Raw genomic sequence first — 24,554 nt, 5'->3', positions numbered from 1 at the left:
GTAGCAACGTGCAAACACCATTTAATCAAATTTATGCATATACATCACCTAGCAACCACCTAGAAACACCATAGCAACCACCCCGGATACCATAGCAACACCTTAGCAACCGCCTAGCAACACCCTAGCAACCACCTAGCAACACCTTAGCAACCACCCTGGATACCATAGCAACACCTTAGCAACCGCCTAGCAACACCATAGCAAGCACCTAGCAACCATCTAGCAACACCTTAGCAACCACCCCAGATACCATAGCAACACCTTAGCAACCGGCTAGCAACACCTTAGCAACCACCTAGCAACCACCTAGCAACACCTTAGCAACCACCCCGGATACCATAGCAACACCTTAGCAACCGCCTAGCAACACCCTAGCAACCACCTAGCAACCACCTAGCAACACCTTAGCAACCACCCCGGATACCATAGCAACACCTTAGCAACCGCCTAGCAACAACCTAGCAACCACCTAGCAACCACCTAGCAACACCTTAGCAACCACCCCGGATACCATAGCAACACCTTAGCAACCGCCTAGCAACACCCTAGCAACCACCTAGCAACACCTTAGCAACCACCCCGGATACCATAGCAACACCTTAGCAACCGCCTAGCAACACCCTAGCAACCACCTAGCAACCACCTAGCAACACCTTAGCAACCATCCCGGATACCATAGCAACACCTTAGCAACCGCCTAGCAACACCCTAGCAACCACCTAGCAACCACCTAGCAACACCTTAGCAACCACCCCGGATACCATAGCAACACCTTAGCAACCGCCTAGCAACACCCTAGCAACCACCTAGCAACACCTTAGCAACCACCCCGGATACCATAGCAACACCTTAGCAACCGCCTAGCAACACCCTAGCAACCACCTAGCAACCACCTAGCAACACCTTAGCAACCACCCCGGATACCATAGCAACACCTTAGCAACCGCCTAGCAACACCCTAGCAACCACCTAGCAACACCTTAGCAACCACCCCGGATACCATAGCAACACCTTAGCAACCGCCTAGCAACACCTTAGCAACCACTTAGCAACACCTTAGCAACCACCCCGGATACCATAGCAACACCTTAGCAACACCATAGCAGATACCAGCCAGCACTGCAATCACACTCGCAGTTTCTGTAGGAACTGCAATCTAGTTATTATTATTATTCCACCTGTTTTTTGTCCGGTTAACTAGTGCCGCAGTTTTCGAAATATCGACTTCGTTCAAAAGAGAAAACGTGCGTCCATATCGGGAATGGTGGGCTTGTATACAGCTTTCCGATCGGACTTACGTTTTTCGTAAAAACTTCGTAAGTACGCGTTTTTTTGCCCATTGAAAATGAATGGGCAGAACTTTGCACGCCCGTGGACGTCGCAATTTTTGAAATACGAAGATGAAACCAATTGAGGACCTGTAGAACTTATTGAGCTCTTTCCGAAAATATGCGTTACGAAAAGTTACGACGTACGGATTTCGTACGAATGTCGTACGAAGTGGCCCCATTGGAATGAATGGGGCCAATCGGAGGACGGCAGCTAGATCGAAGGACAGGTAGCTAGAACTCCAGTACTGTGTGTAATGGAGCAGCTATGGGTTAAATCAGCGTTAGGTCAAAAGTTTGGACACCCCGGCCCCCCCCCCAGTACTGTGTGTAATGGAGCCATGGGTCAAAAGTTTGGACACCCCGGCCCCCCAGTACTGTGTGTAATGGAGCCATGGGTCAAAAGTTTGGACACCCCCGAACGGCCAGAGCAACCTAGCGTGCATAGCTGATTGATGTATTTGCACGTTGCGTAGCAACGTGCAAACACCATTTAATCTAATTTATGCATATAAATCACCTAGAAACACCATAGCAACCACCACAGATACCATAGCAACACCTTAGCAACCGCCTAGCAACACCCTAGCAACCACCTAGCAACCACCTAGCAACACCTTAGCAACCACCCAGGATACCATAGCAACACCTTAGCAACCGCCTAGCAACCACCTAGCAACACCTTAGCAACCACCCCGGATACCATAGCAACACCTTAGCAACCGCCTAGCAACAACTTAGCAACCACCTAGCAACCACCTAGCAACACCTTAGCAACCACCCCGGATACCATAGCAACACCTTAGCAACCGCCTAGCAACACCCTAGCAACCACCTAGCAACCACCTAGCAACACCTTAGCAACCACTCCGGATACCATAGCAACACCTTAGCAACACCCTAGCAACCACCTAGCAACACCTAAGCAACCACCCCGGATACCATAGCAACACCTTAGCAACCGGATAGCAACACCTTACCAACCACCTAGCAACCACCTAGCAACACCTTAGCAACCACCCCGGATACCATAGCAACACCTTAGCAACCGCCTAGCAACACCCTAGCAACCACCTAGCAACCACCTAGCAACACCTTAGCAACCACCCCGGATACCATAGCAACACCTTAGCAACCGCCTAGCAACACCCTAGCAACCACCTAGCAACACCTTAGCAACCACCCCGGATACCATAGCAACACCTTAGCAACCGCCTAGCAACAACCTAGCAACCACCTAGCAACCACCTAGCAACACCTTAGCAACCACCCCGGATACCATAGCAACACCTTAGAAACCGCCTAGCAACACCCTAGCAACCACCTAGCAACCACCTAGCAACACCTTAGCAACCACCAAGGATACCATAGCAACACCTTAGCAACCGCCTAGCAACACCCTAGCAACCACCTAGCAACACCTTAGCAACCACCCCGGATACCATAGCAACACCTTAGCAACCGCCTAGCAACACCCTAGCAACCACCTAGCAACCACCTAGCAACACCTTAGCAACCACCCCGGATACCATAGCAACACCTTAGCAACCACCTAGCAACACCCTAGCAACCACCTAGCAACACCTTAGCAACCACCCCGGATACCATAGCAACACCTTAGCAACCACCTAGCAACACCTTAGCAACCACCTAGCAACACCTTAGCAACCACCCCGGATACCATAGCAACACCTTAGCAACACCATAGCAGATACCAGCCAGCACTGCAATCACACTCGCAGTTTCTGCAGGAACTGCAATCTAGTTATTAGTGTGATTGCAGTAATGCAATCACAGTATTGATCTTCTTAAGTCTGTTTCTTATTATTATTATTCCACCTGTTTTTTGTCCGGTTAACTAGTGCCGCAGTTTTCGAAATATCGACTTCGTTCAAAAGAGAAAACGTGCGTCCATATCGGGAATGGTGTGCTTGTATACAGCTTTCCGATCGGACTTACGTTTTTCGTAAAAACTTCGCAAGTACGCGTTTTTTTGCCCATTGAAAATGAATGGGCAGAACTTTGCACGCCCGTGGACGTCGCAATTTTTGAAATACGAAGATGAAACCAATTGAGGACCTGTAGAACTTATTGAGCTCTTTCCGAAAATATGCGTTACGAAAAGTTACGTCGTACGGATTTCGTACGATTGTCGTACGAAGTGGCCCCATTGGAATGAATGGGGCCAATCGGAGGACGGCAGCTAGATCGAAGGACAGGTAGCTAGAACTCCAGTACTGTGAGTGTATGGAGCAGCTATGGGATAAAACAGCATTAGGTCAAAAGTTTGGACACCCCGGCCCCCCAGTACTGTGTGTAATGGAGCCATGGGTCAAAAGTTTGGACACCCCAGAGCCCCAGTACTGTGTGTAATGGAGCCACGGGTCAAAAGTTTGGACACCCCCGAACGGTCAGAGCAACCTAGCGTGCATAGCTGATTGATGTATTTGCACGTTGCGTAGCAACGTGCAAACACCATTTAATCAAATTTATGCATATACATCACCTAGCAACCACCTAGAAACACCATAGCAACCACCCCGGATACCATAGCAACACCTTAGCAACCGCCTAGCAACACCATAGCAACCACCTAGCAACCATTTAGCAACACCTTAGCAACCACCGCAGATACCATAGCAACACCTTAGCAACCGCCTAGCAACACCCTAGCAACCACCTAGCAACCACCTAGCAACACCTTAGCAACCACCCATATACCATAGCAACACCTTAGCAACCGCCTAGCAACACCCTAGCAACCACCTAGCAACACCTTAGCAACCACCCCGGATACCATAGCAACACCTTAGCAACCGCCTAGCAACACCTTAGCAACCACCTAGCAACCACCTAGCAACACCTTAGCAACCACCCCGGATACCATAGCAACACCTTAGCAACCGCCTAGCAACACCTTAGCAACCACCTAGGAACCACCTAGCAACACCTTAGCAACCACCCCGGATACCATAGCAACACCTTAGCAACCGCCTAGCAACACCCTAGCAACCACCTAGCAACCACCTAGCAACACCTTAGCAACCACCCCGGATACCATAGCAACACCTTAGCAACCGCCTAGCAACACCCTAGCAACCACTTAGCAACCACCTAGCAACACCTTAGCAACCACCCCGGATACCATAGCAACACCTTAGCAACCGCCTAGCAACACCCTAGCAACCACCTAGCAACCACCTAGCAACACCTTAGCAACCACCCAAGATACCATAGCAACACCTTAGCAACCGCCTAGCAACACCTTAGCAACCACCTAGCAACCACCTAGCAACACCTTAGCAACCACCCCGGATACCATAGCAACACCTTAGCAACCGCCTAGCAACACCTTAGCAACCACCTAGCAACCACCTAGCAACACCTTAGCAACCACCCCAAATACCATAGCAACACCTTAGCAACCGCCTAGCAACACCTTAGCAACCGCCTAGCAACACCTTAGCAACCACCTAGCAACCACCTAGCAACACCTTAGCAACCACCCCGGATACCATAGTAACACCTTAGCAACCGCCTAGCAACCAGCTAGCAACCACCTAGCAACACCTTAGCAACCACCCCGGATACCATAGCAACACCTTAGCAACCACCTAGCAACACCTTAGCAACCACCTAGCAACACCATAGCAGATACCAGCCAGCACTGCAATCACACTCGCAGTTTCTGTAGGAACTGCAATCTAGTTATTATTATTATTAGTGTGATTGCAGTAATGCAATCACAGTATTGATCTTCTTAAGTCTTATTCTTCTTCTTCTTATTATTTTTATTATTATTATTATTATTCCACCTGTTTTTTGTCCGGTTAACTAGTGCCGCAGTTTTCGAAATATCGACTTCGTTCAAAAGAGAAAACGTGCGTCCATATCGGGAATGGTGGGCTTGTATACAGCTTTCCGATCGGACTTACGTTTTTCGTAAAAACTTCGTAAGTACGCGTTTTTTTGCCCATTGAAAATGAATGGGCAGAACTTTGCACGCCCGTGGACGTCGCAATTTTTGAAATACGAAGATGAAACCAATTGAGGACCTGTAGAACTTATTGAGCTCTTTCCGAAAATATGCGTTACGAAAAGTTACGTCGTACGGATTTCGTACGATTGTCGTACGAAGTGGCCCCATTGGAATGAATGGGGCCAATCGGAGGACGGCAGCTAGATCGAAGGACAGGTAGCTAGAACTCCAGTACTGTGTGTAAAGGAGCAGCTATGGGATAAAACAGCATTAGGTCAAAAGTTTGGACACCCCGGCCCCCCAGTACTGTGTGTAATGGAGCCATGGGTCAAAAGTTTGGACACCCCGGCCCCCCAGTACTGTGTGTAATGGAGCCATGGGTCAAAAGTTTGGACACCCCGGCCCCCCAGTACTGTGTGTAATGGAGCCATGGGTCAAAAGTTTGGACACCCCAGAGCCCCAGTACTGTGTGTATTGGACCCACGGGTCAAAAGTTTGGACACCCCAGAGCCCCAGTACTGTGTGTAATGGAGCACCTGGTCAAAAGTTTGGGTACCCCGGTCAGCTCTGCAATCACACTCGCAGTTTCTGTAGGAACTGCAATCTAGTTCCACCTGTTTTTTGTCCGGTTAACTAGTGCCGCAGTTTTCGAAATATCGACTTCGTTCAAAAGAGAAAACGTGCGTCCATATCGGGAATGGTGGGCTTGTATACAGCTTTCCGATCGGACTTACGTTTTTCGTAAAAACTTCGTAAGTACGCGTTTTTTTGCCCATTGAAAATGAATGGGCAGAACTTTGCACGCCCGTGGACGTCGCAATTTTTGAAATACGAAGATGAAACCAATTGAGGACCTGTAGAACTTATTGAGCTCTTTCCGAAAATATGCGTTACGAAAAGTTACGACGTACGGATTTCGTACGATTGTCGTACGAAGTGGCCCCATTGGAATGAATGGGGCCAATCGGAGGACGGCAGCTAGATCGAAGGACAGGTAGCTAGAACTCCAGTACTGTGAGTGTATGGAGCAGCTATGGGATAAATCAGCGTTAGGTCAAAAGTTTGGACACCCCGGCCCCCCAGTACTGTGTGTAATGGAGCCATGGGTCAAAAGTTTGGACACCCCAGAGCCCCAGTACTGTGTGTAATGGAGCCACGGGTCAAAAGTTTGGACACCCCCGAACGGTCAGAGCAACCTAGCGTGCATAGCTGATTGATGTATTTGCACGTTGCGTAGCAACGTGCAAACACCATTTAATCAAATTTATGCATATACATCACCTAGCAACCACCTAGAAACACCATAGCAACCACCCCGGATACCATAGCAACACCTTAGCAACCGCCTAGCAACACCATAGCAACCACCTAGCAACCATTTAGCAACACCTTAGCAACCACCGCAGATACCATAGCAACACCTTAGCAACCGCCTAGCAACACCCTAGCAACCACCTAGCAACCACCTAGCAACACCTTAGCAACCACCCATATACCATAGCAACACCTTAGCAACCGCCTAGCAACACCCTAGCAACCACCTAGCAACACCTTAGCAACCACCCCGGATACCATAGCAACACCTTAGCAACCGCCTAGCAACACCTTAGCAACCACCTAGCAACCACCTAGCAACACCTTAGCAACCACCCCGGATACCATAGCAACACCTTAGCAACCGCCTAGCAACACCTTAGCAACCACCTAGGAACCACCTAGCAACACCTTAGCAACCACCCCGGATACCATAGCAACACCTTAGCAACCGCCTAGCAACACCCTAGCAACCACCTAGCAACCACCTAGCAACACCTTAGCAACCACCCCGGATACCATAGCAACACCTTAGCAACCGCCTAGCAACACCCTAGCAACCACTTAGCAACCACCTAGCAACACCTTAGCAACCACCCCGGATACCATAGCAACACCTTAGCAACCGCCTAGCAACACCCTAGCAACCACCTAGCAACCACCTAGCAACACCTTAGCAACCACCCAAGATACCATAGCAACACCTTAGCAACCGCCTAGCAACACCTTAGCAACCACCTAGCAACCACCTAGCAACACCTTAGCAACCACCCCGGATACCATAGCAACACCTTAGCAACCGCCTAGCAACACCTTAGCAACCACCTAGCAACCACCTAGCAACACCTTAGCAACCACCCCAAATACCATAGCAACACCTTAGCAACCGCCTAGCAACACCTTAGCAACCGCCTAGCAACACCTTAGCAACCACCTAGCAACCACCTAGCAACACCTTAGCAACCACCCCGGATACCATAGTAACACCTTAGCAACCGCCTAGCAACCAGCTAGCAACCACCTAGCAACACCTTAGCAACCACCCCGGATACCATAGCAACACCTTAGCAACCACCTAGCAACACCTTAGCAACCACCTAGCAACACCATAGCAGATACCAGCCAGCACTGCAATCACACTCGCAGTTTCTGTAGGAACTGCAATCTAGTTATTATTATTATTCCACCTGTTTTTTGTCCGGTTAACTAGTGCCGCAGTTTTCGAAATATCGACTTCGTTCAAAAGAGAAAACGTGCGTCCATATCGGGAATGGTGGGCTTGTATACAGCTTTCCGATCGGACTTACGTTTTTCGTAAAAACTTCGTAAGTACGCGTTTTTTTGCCCATTGAAAATGAATGGGCAGAACTTTGCACGCCCGTGGACGTCGCAATTTTTGAAATACGAAGATGAAACCAATTGAGGACCTGTAGAACTTATTGAGCTCTTTCCGAAAATATGCGTTACGAAAAGTTACGACGTACGAATTTCGTACGATTGTCGTACGAAGTGGCCCCATTGGAATGAATGGGGCCAATCGGAGGACGGCAGCTAGATCGAAGGACAGGTAGCTAGAACTCCAGTACTGTGAGTGTATGGAGCAGCTATGGGATAAATCAGCGTTAGGTCAAAAGTTTGGACACCCCGGCCCCCCAGTACTGTGTGTAATGGAGCCACGGGTCAAAAGTTTGGACACCCCGGCCCCCCAGTACTGTGTGTAATGGAGCCACGGGTCAAAAGTTTGGACACCCCCGAACGGCCAGAGCAACCTAGCGTGCATAGCTGATTGATGTATTTGCACGTTGCGTAGCAACGTGCAAACACCATTTAATCTAATTTATGCATATAAATCACCTAGCAACCACCTAGAAACACCATAGCAACCACCACAGATACCATAGCAACACCTTAGCAACCGCCTAGCAACACCATAGCAACCACCTAGCAACCATCTAACAACACCTTAGCAACCACCCCAGATACCATAGCAACACCTTAGCAACCCCCTAGCAACACCCTAGCAACCACCTAGCAACACCTTAGCAACCACCCGGATACCATAGCAACACCTTAGCAACCGCCTAGCAACACCCTAGCAACCACCTAGCAACCACCTAGCAACACCTTAGCAAACACCCCGGATACCATAGCAACACCTTAGCAACCGCCTAGCAACACCCTAGCAACCACCTAGCAACCACCTAGCAACACCTTAGCAACCACCCCGGATACCATAGCAACACCTTAGCAACCGCCTAGCAACACCCTAGCAACCACCTAGCAACCACCTAGCAACACCTTAGCAACCACCCCGGATACCATAGCAACACCTTAGCAACCGCCTAGCAACACCCTAGCAACCACCTAGCAACCACCTAGCAACACCTTAGCAACCACCCCGGATACCATAGCAACACCTTAGCAACCGCCTAGCAACACCCTAGCAACCACCTAGCAACCACCTAGCAACACCTTAGCAACCACCCCGGATACCATAGCAACACCTTAGCAACCGCCTAGCAACACCCTAGCAACCACCTAGCAACCACCTAGCAACACCTTAGCAACCACCCCGGATACCATAGCAACACCTTAGCAACCACCTAGCAACACCTTAGCAACCACCCCGGATACCATAGCAACACCTTAGCAACCGCCTAGCAACACCCTAGCAACCACCTAGCAACACCTTAGCAACCACCCCGGATACCATAGCAACACCTTAGCAACCGCCTAGCAACACCTTAGCAACCACCTAGCAACACCTTAGCAACCACCCCGGATACCATAGCAACACCTTAGCAACCGCCTAGCAACACCTTAGCAACCACCTAGCAACACCTTAGCAACCACCCCGGATACCATAGCAACACCTTAGCAACCGCCTAGCAACACCCTAGCAACCACCTAGCAACCACCTAGCAACACCTTAGCAACCACCCCGGATACCATAGCAACACCCTAGCAACCACCTAGCAACACCTTAGCAACCACCCCGGATACCATAGCAACACCTTAGCAACCGCCTAGCAACACCTTAGCAACCACCTAGCAACCACCTAGCAACACCTTAGCAACCACCCCGGATACCATAGCAACACCTTAGCAACCGCCTAGCAACACCTTAGCAACCACCTAGCAACCACCTAGCAACACCTTAGCAACCACCCTGGATACCATAGCAACACCTTAGCAACCGCCTAGCAACACCTTAGCAACCACCTAGCAACACCTTAGCAACCACCCCAGATACCATAGCAACACCTTAGCAACCGCCTAGCAACACCTTAGCAACCACCTAGCAACCACTTAGCAACACCTTAGCAACCACCCCGGATACCATAGCCACACCTTAGCAACCACTTAGCAACACCTTAGCAACACCATAGCAGATACCAGCCAGCACTGCAATCACACTCGCAGTTTCTGTAGGAACTGCAATCTAGTTCCACCTGTTTTTTGTCCGGTTAACTAGTGCCGCAGTTTTCGAAATATCGACTTCGTCCAAAAGAGAAAACGTGCGTCCATATCGGGAATGGTGGGCTTGTATACAGCTTTCCGATCGGACTTACGTTTTTCGTAAAAACTTCGTAAGTACGCGTTTTTTTGCCCATTGAAAATGAATGGGCAGAACTTTGCACGCCCGTGGACGTCGCAATTTTTGAAATACGAAGATGAAACCAATTGAGGACCTGTAGAACTTATTGAGCTCTTTCCGAAAATATGCGTTACGAAAAGTTACGACGTACGGATTTCGTACGAATGTCGTACGAAGTGGCCCCATTGGAATGAATGGGGCCAATCGGAGGACGGCAGCTAGATCGAAGGACAGGTAGCTAGAACTCCAGTACTGTGTGTAATGGAGCAGCTATGGGATAAATCAGCGTTAGGTCAAAAGTTTGGACACCCCGGCCCCCCAGTACTGTGTGTAATGGAGCCACGGGTCAAAAGTTTGGACACCCCGGCCCCCCAGTACTGTGTGTAATGGAGCCACGGGTCAAAAGTTTGGACACCCCCGAACGGCCAGAGCAACCTAGCGTGCATAGCTGATTGATGTATTTGCACGTTGCGTAGCAACGTGCAAACACCATTTAATCAAATTTATGCATATACATCACCTAGCAACCACCTAGAAACACCATAGCAACCACCCCGGATACCATAGCAACACCTTAGCAACCGCCTAGCAACACCATAGCAACCACCTAGCAACCATCTAGCAACACCTTAGCAACCACCCCAGATACCATAGCAACACCTTAGCAACCCCCTAGCAACACCCTAGCAACCACCTAGCAACCACCTAGCAACACCTTAGCAACCACCCCGGATACCATAGCAACACCTTAGCAACCGCCTAGCAACACCCTAGCAACCACCTAGCAACCACCTAGCAACACCTTAGCAAACACCCCGGATACCATAGCAACACCTTAGCAACCGCCTAGCAACACCCTAGCAACCACCTAGCAACCACCTAGCAACACCTTAGCAACCACCCCGGATACCATAGCAACACCTTAGCAACCGCCTAGCAACACCCTAGCAACCACCTAGCAACCACCTAGCAACACCTTAGCAACCACCCCGGATACCATAGCAACACCTTAGCAACCGCCTAGCAACACCCTAGCAACCACCTAGCAACCACCTAGCAACACCTTAGCAACCACCCCAGATACCATAGCAACACCTTAGCAACCGCCTAGCAACACCCTAGCAACCACCTAGCAACCACCTAGCAACACCTTAGCAACCACCCCGGATACCATAGCAACACCTTAGCAACCGCCTAGCAACACCCTAGCAACCACCTAGCAACACCTTAGCAACCACCCCGGATACCATAGCAACACCTTAGCAACCGCCTAGCAACACCCTAGCAACCACCTAGCAACACCTTAGCAACCACCCCGGATACCATAGCAACACCTTAGCAACCGCCTAGCAACACCCTAGCAACCACCTAGCAACCACCTAGCAACACCTTAGCAACCACCCCGGATACCATAGCAACACCTTAGCAACCGCCTAGCAACACCTTAGCAACCACCTAGCAACACCTTAGCAACCACCCCGGATACCATAGCAACACCTTAGCAACCGCCTAGCAACACCCTAGCAACCACCTAGCAACCACCTAGCAACACCTTAGCAACCACCCCGGATACCATAGCAACACCCTAGCAACCACCTAGCAACACCTTAGCAACCACTCCCGGATACCATAGCAACACCTTAGCAACCGCCTAGCAACACCTTAGCAACCACCTAGCAACCACCTAGCAACACCTTAGCAACCACCCCGGATACCATAGCAACACCTTAGCAACCGCCTAGCAACACCTTAGCAACCACCTAGCAACACCTTAGCAACCACCCTGGATACCATAGCAACACCTTAGCAACCGCCTAGCAACACCTTAGCAACCACCTAGCAACACCTTAGCAACCACCCCAGATACCATAGCAACACCTTAGCAACCGCCTAGCAACACCTTAGCAACCACCTAGCAACCACTTAGCAACACCTAAGCAACCACCCCGGATACCATAGCCACACCTTAGCAACCACTTAGCAACACCTTAGCAACACCATAGCAGATACCAGCCAGCACTGCAATCACACTCGCAGTTTCTGTAGGAACTGCAATCTAGTTATTAGTGTGATTGCAGTAATGCAATCACAGTATTGTTCTTCTTAAGTCTTATTCTTATTATTATTATTCCACCTGTTTTTTGTCCGGTTAACTAGTGCCGCAGTTTTCGAAATATCGACTTCGTTCAAAAGAGAAAACGTGCGTCCATATCGGGAATGGTGGGCTTGTATACAGCTTTCCGATCGGAATTACGTTTTTCGTAAAAACTTCGTAAGTACGCGTTTTTTTGCCCATTGAAAATGAATGGGCAGAACTTTGCACGCCCGTGGACATCGCAATTTTTGAAATATGAAGATGAAACCAATTGAGGACCTGTAGAACTTATTGAGCTCTTTCCGAAAATATGGGTTACGAAAAGTTACGACGTACGGATTTCGTACGAATGTCGTACGAAGTGGCCCCATTGGAATGAATGGGGCCAATCGGAGGACGGCAGCTAGATCGAAGGACAGGTAGCTAGAACTCCAGTACTGTGTGTAATGGAGCAGCTATGGGATAAATCAGCGTTAGGTCAAAAGTTTGGACACCCCGGCCCCCCCCAGTACTGTGTGTAATGGAGCCACGGGTCAAAAGTTTGGACACCCCGGCCCCCCCAGTACTGTGTTTAATGGAGCCACGGGTCAAAAGTTTGGACACCCCCGAACGGCCAGAGCAACCTAGCGTGCATAGCTGATTGATGTATTTGCACGTTGCGTAGCAACGTGCAAACACCATTTAATCTAATTAATGCATATAAATCACCTAGCAACCACCTAGAAACACCATAGCAACCACCACAGATACCATAGCAACACCTTAGCAACCGCCTAGCAACACCTTAGCAACCACCTAGCAACCACCTTGCAACACCTTAGCAACCTCCCCGGATACCATAGCAACACCTTAGCAACCGCCTAGCAACACCTTAGCAACCGCATAGCAACCACTTAGCAACACCTTAGCAACCACCCCGGATACCATAGCAACACCTTAGCAACCGCCTAGCAACCACCTAGCAACACCTTAGCAACCACCCCGGATACCATAGCAACACCTTAGCAACCGCCTAGCAACACCTTAGAAACCACCTAGCAACACCTTAGCAACCACCCCGGATACCATAGCAACACCTTAGCAACCACCTAGCAACACCCTAGCAACCACCTAGTAACACCTTAGCAACCACCCCGGATACCATAGCAACACCTTAGCAACCGCCTAGCAACACCTTAGCAACCACCTAGCAACCACCTAGCAACACCTTAGCAACCACCCCGGATACCCTAGCAACACCTTAGCAACCGCCTAGCAACACTCTAGCAACAACCTAGCAACCACCTAGCAACACCTTAGCAACCATCCTGGATATCATAGCAACACCTTAGCAACCGCCTAGCAACACCCTAGCAACCACCCCGGATACCATAGCAACACCTTAGCAACCGCCTAGCAACACCTTAGCAACCACCTAGCAACACCTTAGCAACCACCCCGGATACCATAGCAACACCTTAGCAACCGCCTAGCAACACCCTAGCAACCACCTAGCAACCACCTAGCAACACCTTAGCAACCACCCCGGATACCATAGCAACACCTTAGCAACCGCCTAGCAACACCCTAGCAACCACTTAGCAACCACCCCGGATACCATAGCAACACCTTAGGAACCGCCTAGCAACACCCTAGCAACCACCTAGCAACCACCTAGCAACACCTTAGCAACCACCCCGGATACCATAGCAACACCTTAGCAACCGCCTAGCAACACCTTAGCAACCACCTAGCAACACCTTAGCAACCACCCCGGATACCATAGCAACACCTTAGCAACACCATAGCAGATACCAGCCAGCACTGCAATCACACTCGCAGTTTCTGTAGGAACTGCAATCTAGTTATTAGTGTGATTGCAGTAATGCAATCACAGTATTGTTCTTCTTAAGTCTTATTCTTCTTCTTCTTATTATTAGTGTGATTGCAGTATGCAATCACAGTACTGTTATTCTTAAGTCTTATTCTTATTATTATTCCACCTGTTTTTTGTCCGGTTAACTAGTGCCGCAGTTTTCGAAATATCGACTTCGTTCAAAAGAGAAAACGTGCGTCCTTATCGGGAATGGTGGGCTTGTATACAGCTTTCCGATCGGACTTACGTTTTTCGTAAAAACTTCGTAAGTACGCGTTTTTTTGCCCATTGAAAATGAATGGGCAGAACTTTGCACGCCCGTGGACGTCGCAATTTTTGAAATACGAAGATGAAACCAATTGAGGACCTGTAGAACTTATTGAGCTCTTTCCGAAAATATGCGTTACGAAAAGTTACGACGTACGGATTTCGTACGATTGTCGTACGAAGTGGCCCCATTGGAATGAATGGGGCCAATCGGAGGACGGCAGCTAGATCGAAGGACAGGTAGCTAGAACTCCAGTACTGTGAGTGTATGGAGCAGCTATGGGATAAAACAGCATTAGGTCAAAAGTTTGGACACCCCGGCCCCCCAGTACTGTGTGTAATGGAGCCACGGGTCAAAAGTTTGGACACCCCGGCCCCCCAGTACTGTGTGTAATGGAGCCACGGGTCAAAAGTTTGGACACCCCCGAACGGCCAGAGCAACCTAGCGTGCATAGCTGATTGATGTATTTGCACGTTGCGTACCATTTAATCTAATTTATGCATATAAATCACCTAGCAACCACCTAGAAACACCATAGCAACCACCACAGATACCATAGCAACACCTTAGCAACCGCCTAGCAACACCTTAGCAACCACCTAGCAACCACCTAGCAACACCTTAGCAACCTCCCCGGATACCATAGCAACACCTTAGCAACCGCCTAGCAACACCTTAGCAACCGCATAGAAACCACTTGGCAACACCTTAGCAACCACCCCGGATACCATAGCAACACCTTAGCAACTGCCTAGCAACCACCTAGCAACACCTTAGCAACCACCCCGGATACCATAGCAACACCTTAGCAACCGCCTAGCAACACCTTAGCAACCACTTAGCAACCACCCCGGATACCATAGCAACACCTTAGCAACCGCCTAGCAACACCCTAGCAACACCCTAGCAACCACCTAGCAACCACCTAGCAACACCTTAGCAACCACCACAGATACCATAGCAACACCTTAGCAACCGCCTAGCAACACCTTAGCAACCACCTAGCAACACCTTAGCAACCACCCCGGATACCATAGCAACACCTTAGCAACCGCCTAGCAACACCTAGCAACCACCTAGCAACCACCTAGCAACACCTTAGCAACCACCCCGGATACCATAGCAACACCTTAGCAACCGCCTAGCAACACCTTAGCAACCACCTAGCAACCACCTAGCAACACCTTAGCAACCACCCTGGATACCATAGCAACACCTTAGCAACCGCCTAGCAACACCCTAGCAACAACCTAGCAACCACCTAGCAACACCTTAGCAACCACCCCGGATACCATAGCAACACCTTAGCAACCGCCTAGCAACACCCTAGCAACCACCTAGCAACCACCTAGCAACACCTTAGCAACCACCCCGGATACCATAGCAACACCTTAGCAACCGCCTAGCAACACTCTAGCAACCACCTAGCAACACCTTAGCAACCACCCCGGATACCATAGCAACACCTTAGCAACCGCCTAGCAACACCTTAGCAACCACATAGCAACCACTTAGCAACACCTTAGCAACCACCCCGGATACCATAGCAACACCTTAGCAACCGCCTAGCAACACCCTAGCAACCACCTAGCAACCACCTAGCAACACCTTAGCAACCACCCCGGATACCATAGCAACACCTTAGCAACTGCCTAGCAACCACCTAGCAACACCTTAGCAACCACCCTGGATACCATAGCAACACCTTAGCAACCGCCTAGCAACACCTTAGCAACCACCTAGCAACCACTTAGCAACACCTTAGCAACCACCCCGGATACCATAGCAACACCTTAGCAACCGCCTAGCAACCACCTAGCAACACCTTAGCAACCACCCTGGATACCATAGCAACACCTTAGCAACTGCCTAGCAACACCCTAGCAACCACCTAGCAACACCTTAGCAACCATCCCGGATACCATAGCAACACCTTAGCAACCGCCTAGCAATACCTTAGCAACCACCTAGCAACCACCTAGCAACATCTTAGCAACCACCCCGGATACCATAGCAACACCTTAGCAACCACCTAGCAACACCTTAGCAACCACCTAGCAACACCTTAGCAGATACCAGCCAGCGCTGCAATCACACTCGCAGTTTCTGTAGGAACTGCAATCTAGTTATTATTATTATTATTATTATTATTATTAGTGTGATTGCAGTAATGCAATCACAGTATTGTTCTTCTTAAGTCTTATTCTTCTTATTATTATTATTATTATTATTATTCCACCTGTTTTTTGTCCGGTTAACTAGTGCCGCAGTTTTCGAAATATCGACTTCGTTCAAAAGAGAAAACGTGCGTCCATATCGGGAATGGTGGGCTTGTATACAGCTTTCCGATCGGACTTACGTTTTTCGTAAAAACTTCGTAAGTACGCGTTTTTTTGACCATTGAAAATGAATGGGCAGAACTTTGCACGCCCGTGGACGTCGCAATTTTTGAAATACGAAGATGAAACCAATTGAGGACCTGTAGAACTTATTGAGCTCTTTCCGAAAATATGCGTTACGAAAAGTTACGACGTACGGATTTCGTACGATTGTCGTACGAAGTGGCCCCATTGGAATGAATGGGGCCAATCGGAGGACGGCAGCTAGATCGAAGGACAGGTAGCTAGAACTCCAGTACTGTGTGTAATGGAGCAGCTATGGGATAAAACAGCATTAGGTCAAAAGTTTGGACACCCCGGCACCCCAGTACTGTGTGTAATGGAGCCACGGGTCAAAAGTTTGGACACCCCGGCCCCCCAGTACTGTGTGTAATGGAGCCACGGGTCAAAAGTTTGGACACCCCCGAACGGCCAGAGCAACCTAGCGTGCATAGCTGATTGATGTATTTGCACGTTGCGTAGCAACGTGCAAACACCATTTAATCAAATTTATGCATATACATCACCTAGCAACCACCTAGAAACACCATAGCAACCACCCTGGATACCATAGCAACACCTTAGCAACCGCCTAGCAACACCCTAGCAACCACCTAGCAACCACCTAGCAACACCTTAGCAACCACCCCGGATACCATAGCAACACCTAAGCAACCGCCTGGCAACACCTTAGCAACCACCTAGCAACACCTTAGCAACCACCCCGGATACCATAGCAACACCTTAGCAACCGCCTAGCAACACCTTAGCAACCACCTACCAACCACTTAGCAACACCTTAGCAACCTCCCCGGATACCATAGCAACCGCCTAGCAACACCCTAGCAACCACCTAGCAACACCTTAGCAACCACTCCGGATACCATAGCAACACCTTAGCAACCGCCTAGCAACACCCTAGCAACCACCTAGCAACCACCTAGCAACACCTTAGCAACCACCCCGGATACCATAGCAACACCTTAGCAACCGCCTAGCAACACCCTAGCAACCACCTAGCAACCACCTAGCAACACCTTAGCAACCACCCAGGATACCATAGCAACACCTTAGCAACCGCCTAGCAACACCCTAGCAACCACCTAGCAACCACCTAGCAACACCTTAGCAACCACCCCGGATACCATAGCAACACCTTAGCAACTGCCTAGCAACACCCTAGCAACCACCTAGCAACACCTTAGCAACCACCCCGGATACCATAGCAACACCTTAGCAACCGCCTAGCAACACCCTAGCAACCACCTAGCAACCACCTAGCAACCACCTAGCAACACCTTAGCAACCACCCCAGATACCATAGCAACACCTTAGCAACCGCCTAGCAACACCCTAGCAACCACCTAGCAACCACCTAGCAACACCTTAGCAACCACCCCGGATACCATAGCAACACCTTAGCAACCGCCTAGCAACACCCTAGCAACCACCTAGCAACCACCTAGCAACACCTTAGCAACCACCCCGGATACCATAGCAACACCTTAGCAACCGCCTAGCAACACCCTAGCAACCACCTAGCAACACCTTAGCAACCACCCCGGATACCATAGCAACACCTTAGCAACCGCCTAGCAACACCCTAGCAACCACCTAGCAACCACCTAGCAACACCTTAGCAACCACCCAAGATACCATAGCAACACCTTAGCAACCGCCTAGCAACACCCTAGCAACCACCTAGCAACACCTTAGCAACCACCCCGGATACCATAGCAACACCTTAGCAACCGCCTAGCAACACCTTAGCAACCACCTAGCAACCACCTAGCAACCACCTAGCAACACCTTAGCAACCACCCCAAATACCATAGCAACACCTTAGCAACCGCGTAGCAACACCTTAGCAACCGCCTAGCAACACCTTAGCAACCACCTAGTAACCACCTAGCAACACCTTAGCAACCACCCCAGATACCATAGCAACACCTTAGCAACCGCCTAGCAACACCTTAGCAACCACCTAGCAACATCTTAGCAACCACCCCGGATACCATAGCAACACCTTAGCAACACCTTAGCAGATACCAGCCAGCACTGCAATCACACTCGCAGTTTCTGCAGGAACTGCAATCTAGTTCCACCTGTTTTTTGTCCGGTTAACTAGTGCCGCAGTTTTCGAAATATCGACTTCGTTCAAAAGAGAAAACGTGCGTCTATATCGGGAATGGTGGGCTTGTATACAGCTTTCCGATCGGACTTACGTTTTTCGTAAAAACTTCGTAAGTACGCGTTTTTTTGCCCATTGACAATGAATGGGCAGAACTTTGCACGCCCGTGGACGTCGCAATTTTTGAAATACGAAGATGAAACCAATTGAGGACCTGTAGAACTTATTGAGCTCTTTCCGAAAATATGCGTTACGAAAAGTTACGACGTACGGATTTCGTACGAATGTCGTACGAAGTGGCCCCATTGGAATGAATGGGGCCAATCGGAGGACGGCAGCTAGATCGAAGGACAGGTAGCTAGAACTCCAGTACTGTGAGTGTATGGAGCAGCTATGGGATAAAACAGCATTAGGTCAAAAGTTTGGACACCCCGGCCCCCCAATACTGTGTGTAATGGAGCCATGGGTCAAAAGTTTGGACACCCCGGCCCCCCAGTACTGTGTGTAATGGAGCCACGGGTCAAAAGTTTGGACACCCCCGAACGGCCAGAGCAACCTAGCGTGCATAGCTGATTGATGTATTTGCACGTTGCGTAGCAACGTGCAAACACCATTTAATCAAATTTATGCATATACATCACCTAGCAACCACCTAGAAACACCATAGCAACCACCACAGATACCATAGCAACACCTTAGCAACCGCCTAGCAACACCTTAGCAACCACCTAGCAACCACCTAGCAACACCTTAGCAACCTCCCCGGATACCATAGCAACACCTTAGCAACCGCCTAGCAACACCTTAGCAACCGCATAGCAACCACTTAGCAACACCTTAGCAACCACCCCGGATACCATAGCAACACCTTAGCAACCGCCTAGCAACCACCTAGCAACCACCTAGCAACCACCTAGCAACACCTTAGCAACCACCCCGGATACCATAGCAACACCTTAGCAACCGCCTAGCAACACCTTAGCAACCACCTAGCAACCACCTAGCAACACCTTAGCAACCACCCCGGATACCATAGCAACACCTTAGCAACCGCCTAGCAACACCCTAGCAACCACCTAGCAACCACCTAGCAACACCTTAGCAACCACCCCGGATACCGTAGCAACACCTTAGCAACCGCCTAGCAACACCCTAGCAACCACCTAGCAACCACCTAGCAACACCTTAGCAACCACCCTGGATACCATAGCAACACCTTAGCAACCGCCTAGCAACACTCTAGCAACCACCTAGCAACCACCTAGCAACACCTTAGCAACCACCCCGGATACCATAGCAACACCTTAGCAACCGCCTAGCAACACCTTAGCAACCACCTAGCAACCACTTAGCAACACCTTAGCAACCACCACGGATACCATAGCAACACCTTAGCAACCGCCTAGCAACACCCTAGCAACCACCTAGCAACCACCTAGCAACACCTTAGCAACCACCCCGGATACCATAGCAACACCTTAGCAACCGCCTAGCAACACCCTAGCAACCACCTAGCAACCACCTAGCAACACCTTAGCAACCACCCCAGATACCATAGCAACACCTTAGCAACCGCCTAGCAACACCCTAGCAACCACCTAGCAACACCTTAGCAACCACCCCGGATACCATAGCAACACCTTAGCAACCGGCTAGCAACACCTTAGCAACCACCTAGCAACCACCTAGCAACACCTTAGCAACCACCCCGGATACCATAGCAACACCTTAGCAACCGCCAAGCAACACCCTAGCAACCACCTAGCAACCACCTAGCAACAGCTTAGCAACTACCCCGGATACCATAGCAACACCTTAGCAACCGCCTAGCAACACCCTAGCAACCACCTAGCAACCACCTAGCAACACCTTAGCAACCGCCTAGCAACACCCTAGCAACCACCTAGCAACCACCTAGCAACCACCTTAGCAACCACCCCGGATACCATAGCAACACCTTAGCAACCGCCTAGCAACACCTTAGCAACCACCTAGCAACCACCTAGCAACACCTTAGCAACCACCCCGGATACCATAGCAACACCTTAGCAACCGCCTAGCAACACCCTAGCAACCACCTAGCAACACCTTAGCAACCACCCCGGATACCATAGCAACACCTTAGCAACACCATAGCAGATACCAGCCAGCACTGCAATCACACTCGCAGTTTCTGTAGGAACTGCAATCTAGTTATTATTATTATTCCACCTGTTTTTTGTCCGGTTAACTAGTGCCGCAGTTTTCGAAATATCGACTTCGTTCAAAAGAGAAAACGTGCGTCCATATCGGGAATGGTGGGCTTGTATACAGCTTTCCGATCGGACTTACGTTTTTCGTAAAAACTTCGTAAGTACGCGTTTTTTTGCCCATTGAAAATGAATGGGCAGAACTTTGCACGCCCGTGGACGTCGCAATTTTTGAAATACTAAGATGAAACCAATTGAGGACCTGTAGAACTTATTGAGCTCTTTCCGAAAATATGCGTTACGAAAAGTTACGACGTACGGATTTCGTACGAATGTCGTACGAAGTGGCCCCATTGGAATGAATGGGGCCAATCGGAGGACGGCAGCTAGATCGAAGGACAGGTAGCTAGAACTCCAGTACTGTGTGTAATGGAGCAGCTATGGGATAAATCAGCGTTAGGTCAAAAGTTTGGACACCCCGGCCCCCCAGTACTGTGTGTAATGGAGCCACGGGTCAAAAGTTTGGACACCCCGGCCCCCCAGTACTGTGTGTAATGGAGCCACGGGTCAAAAGTTTGGACACCCCCGAACGGCCAGAGCAACCTAGCGTGCATAGCTGATTGATGTATTTGCACGTTGCGTAGCAACGTGCAAACACCATTTAATCAAATTTATGCATATACATCACCTAGCAACCACCTAGAAACACCATAGCAACCACCCCGGATACCATAGCAACACCTTAGCAACCGCCTAGCAACACCATAGCAACCACCTAGCAACCATCTAGCAACACCTTAGCAACCACCCCAGATACCATAGCAACACCTTAGCAACCCCCTAGCAACACCCTAGCAACCACCTAGCAACCACCTAGCAACACCTTAGCAACCACCCCGGATACCATAGCAACACCTTAGCAACCGCCTAGCAACACCCTAGCAACCACCTAGCAACCACCTAGCAACACCTTAGCAAACACCCCGGATACCATAGCAACACCTTAGCAACCGCCTAGCAACACCCTAGCAACCACCTAGCAACCACCTAGCAACACCTTAGCAACCACCCCGGATACCATAGCAACACCTTAGCAACCGCCTAGCAACACCCTAGCAACCACCTAGCAACCACCTAGCAACACCTTAGCAACCACCCCGGATACCATAGCAACACCTTAGCAACCGCCTAGCAACACCCTAGCAACCACCTAGCAACCACCTAGCAACACCTTAGCAACCACCCCGGATACCATAGCAACACCTTAGCAACCGCCTAGCAACACCCTAGCAACCACCTAGCAACACCTTAGCAACCACCCCGGATACCATAGCAACACCTTAGCAACCGCCTAGCAACACCCTAGCAACCACCTAGCAACACCTTAGCAACCACCCCGGATACCATAGCAACACCTTAGCAACCGCCTAGCAACACCTTAGCAACCACCTAGCAACACCTTAGCAACCACCCCGGATACCATAGCAACACCTTAGCAACCGCCTAGCAACACCTTAGCAACCACCTAGCAACACCTTAGCAACCACCCCGGATACCATAGCAACACCTTAGCAACCGCCTAGCAACACCCTAGCAACCACCTAGCAACCACCTAGCAACACCTTAGCAACCACCCCGGATACCATAGCAACACCCTAGCAACCACCTAGCAACACCTTAGCAACCACCCCGGATACCATAGCAACACCTTAGCAACCACCTAGCAACCACCTAGCAACACCTTAGCAACCACCCCGGATACCATAGCAACACCTTAGCAACCGCCTAGCAACACCTTAGCAACCACCTAGCAACCACCTAGCAACACCTTAGCAACCACCCTGGATACCATAGCAACACCTTAGCAACCGCCTAGCAACACCTTAGCAACCACCTAGCAACACCTTAGCAACCACCCCAGATACCATAGCAACACCTTAGCAACCGCCTAGCAACACCTTAGCAACCACCTAGCAACCACTTAGCAACACCTTAGCAACCACCCCGGATACCATAGCAACACCTTAGCAACCGCCTAGCAACACCCTAGCAACCACCTAGCAACCACCTAGCAACACCTTAGCAACCACCCCGGATACCATAGCAACACCTTAGCAACCGCCTAGCAACACCCTAGCAACCACCTAGCAACCACCTAGCAACACCTTAGCAACCACCCCGGATACCATAGCAACACCTTAGCAACCGCCTAGCAACACCCTAGCAACCACCTAGCAACCACCTAGCAACACCTTAGCAACCACCCCGGATACCATAGCAACACCTTAGCAACCGCCTAGCAACACCCTAGCAACCACCTAGCAACCACCTAGCAACACCTTAGCAACCACCCCGGATACCATAGCAACACCTTAGCAACCGCCTAGCAACACCCTAGCAACCACCTAGCAACCACCTAGCAACACCTTAGCAACCACCCCGGATACCATAGCAACACCTTAGCAACCGCCTAGCAACACCCTAGCAACCACCTAGCAACCACCTAGCAACACCTTAGCAACCACCCCGGATACCATAGCAACACCTTAGCAACCGCCTAGCAACACCCTAGCAACCACCTAGCAACCACCTAGCAACACCTTAGCAACCACCCCGGATACCATAGCAACACCTTAGCAACCGCCTAGCAACACCCTAGCAACCACCTAGCAACCACCTAGCAACACCTTAGCAACCACCCCGGATACCATAGCAACACCTTAGCAACCGCCTAGCAACACCCTAGCAACCACCTAGCAACACCTTAGCAACCACCCCGGATACCATAGCAACACCTTAGCAACCGCCTAGCAACAACTTAGCAACCACGTAGCAACCACCTAGCAACACCTTAGCAACCACCCCGGATACCATAGCAACACCTTAGCAACCGCCTAGCAACACCTTAGCAACCACCTAGCAACCAGCTAGCAACACCTTAGCAACCACCCCGGATACCATAGCAACACCTTAGCAACCGCCTAGCAACACCTTAGCAACCACCTAGCAACACCTTAGCAACCACCCCAGATACCATAGCAACACCTTAGCAACCGCCTAGCAACACCTTAGCAACCACCTAGCAACCACTTAGCAACACCTTAGCAACCACCCCGGATACCATAGCCACACCTTAGCAACCACTTAGCAACACCTTAGCAACACCACAGCAGATACCAGCCAGCACTGCAATCACACTCGCAGTTTCTGTAGGAACTGCAATCTAGTTATTATTATTATTAGTGTGATTGCAGTAATGCAATCACAGTATTGATCTTCTTAAGTCTTATTCTTCTTCTTCTTCTTCTTCTTATTAGTGTGATTGCAGTAATGCAATCACAGTATTGTTCTTCTTAAGTCTTATTCTTCTTCTTCTTATTATTATTATTATTATTATTCCACCTGTTTTTTGTCCG

At 49.9% G+C, this 24,554-nt stretch overlaps 2 long non-coding RNA genes across 2 annotated transcripts; one reads left to right on the top strand and one right to left on the bottom strand.

Annotated features, from left to right (window-relative positions):
• Window positions 1-1,656: 1,656 nt before the first annotated feature.
• LOC125781177 (uncharacterized) lies at window positions 1,657-23,180 on the bottom strand. Its single transcript, XR_007424314.1, has 3 exons — window positions 22,847-23,180; window positions 6,981-7,067; window positions 1,657-2,219 (listed from the first exon to the last, which is right to left on the bottom strand). It is a non-coding gene; the product is annotated as an uncharacterized LOC125781177 (long non-coding RNA).
• Window positions 1,668-6,329, top strand: LOC125781175 (uncharacterized). The gene is made up of 3 exons (XR_007424312.1): window positions 1,668-1,729; window positions 3,610-3,662; window positions 5,585-6,329. It is a non-coding gene; the product is annotated as an uncharacterized LOC125781175 (long non-coding RNA).
• Window positions 23,181-24,554: the final 1,374 nt, after the last annotated feature.

The sequence above is a fragment of the Astyanax mexicanus genome, chromosome 15 (genome assembly GCF_023375975.1).
Source record: "Astyanax mexicanus isolate ESR-SI-001 chromosome 15, AstMex3_surface, whole genome shotgun sequence".
Classification (NCBI taxonomy): Eukaryota; Metazoa; Chordata; class Actinopteri; order Characiformes; family Acestrorhamphidae; genus Astyanax; species Astyanax mexicanus.
This window is presented reverse-complemented; position numbering and strand designations above follow the sequence as displayed.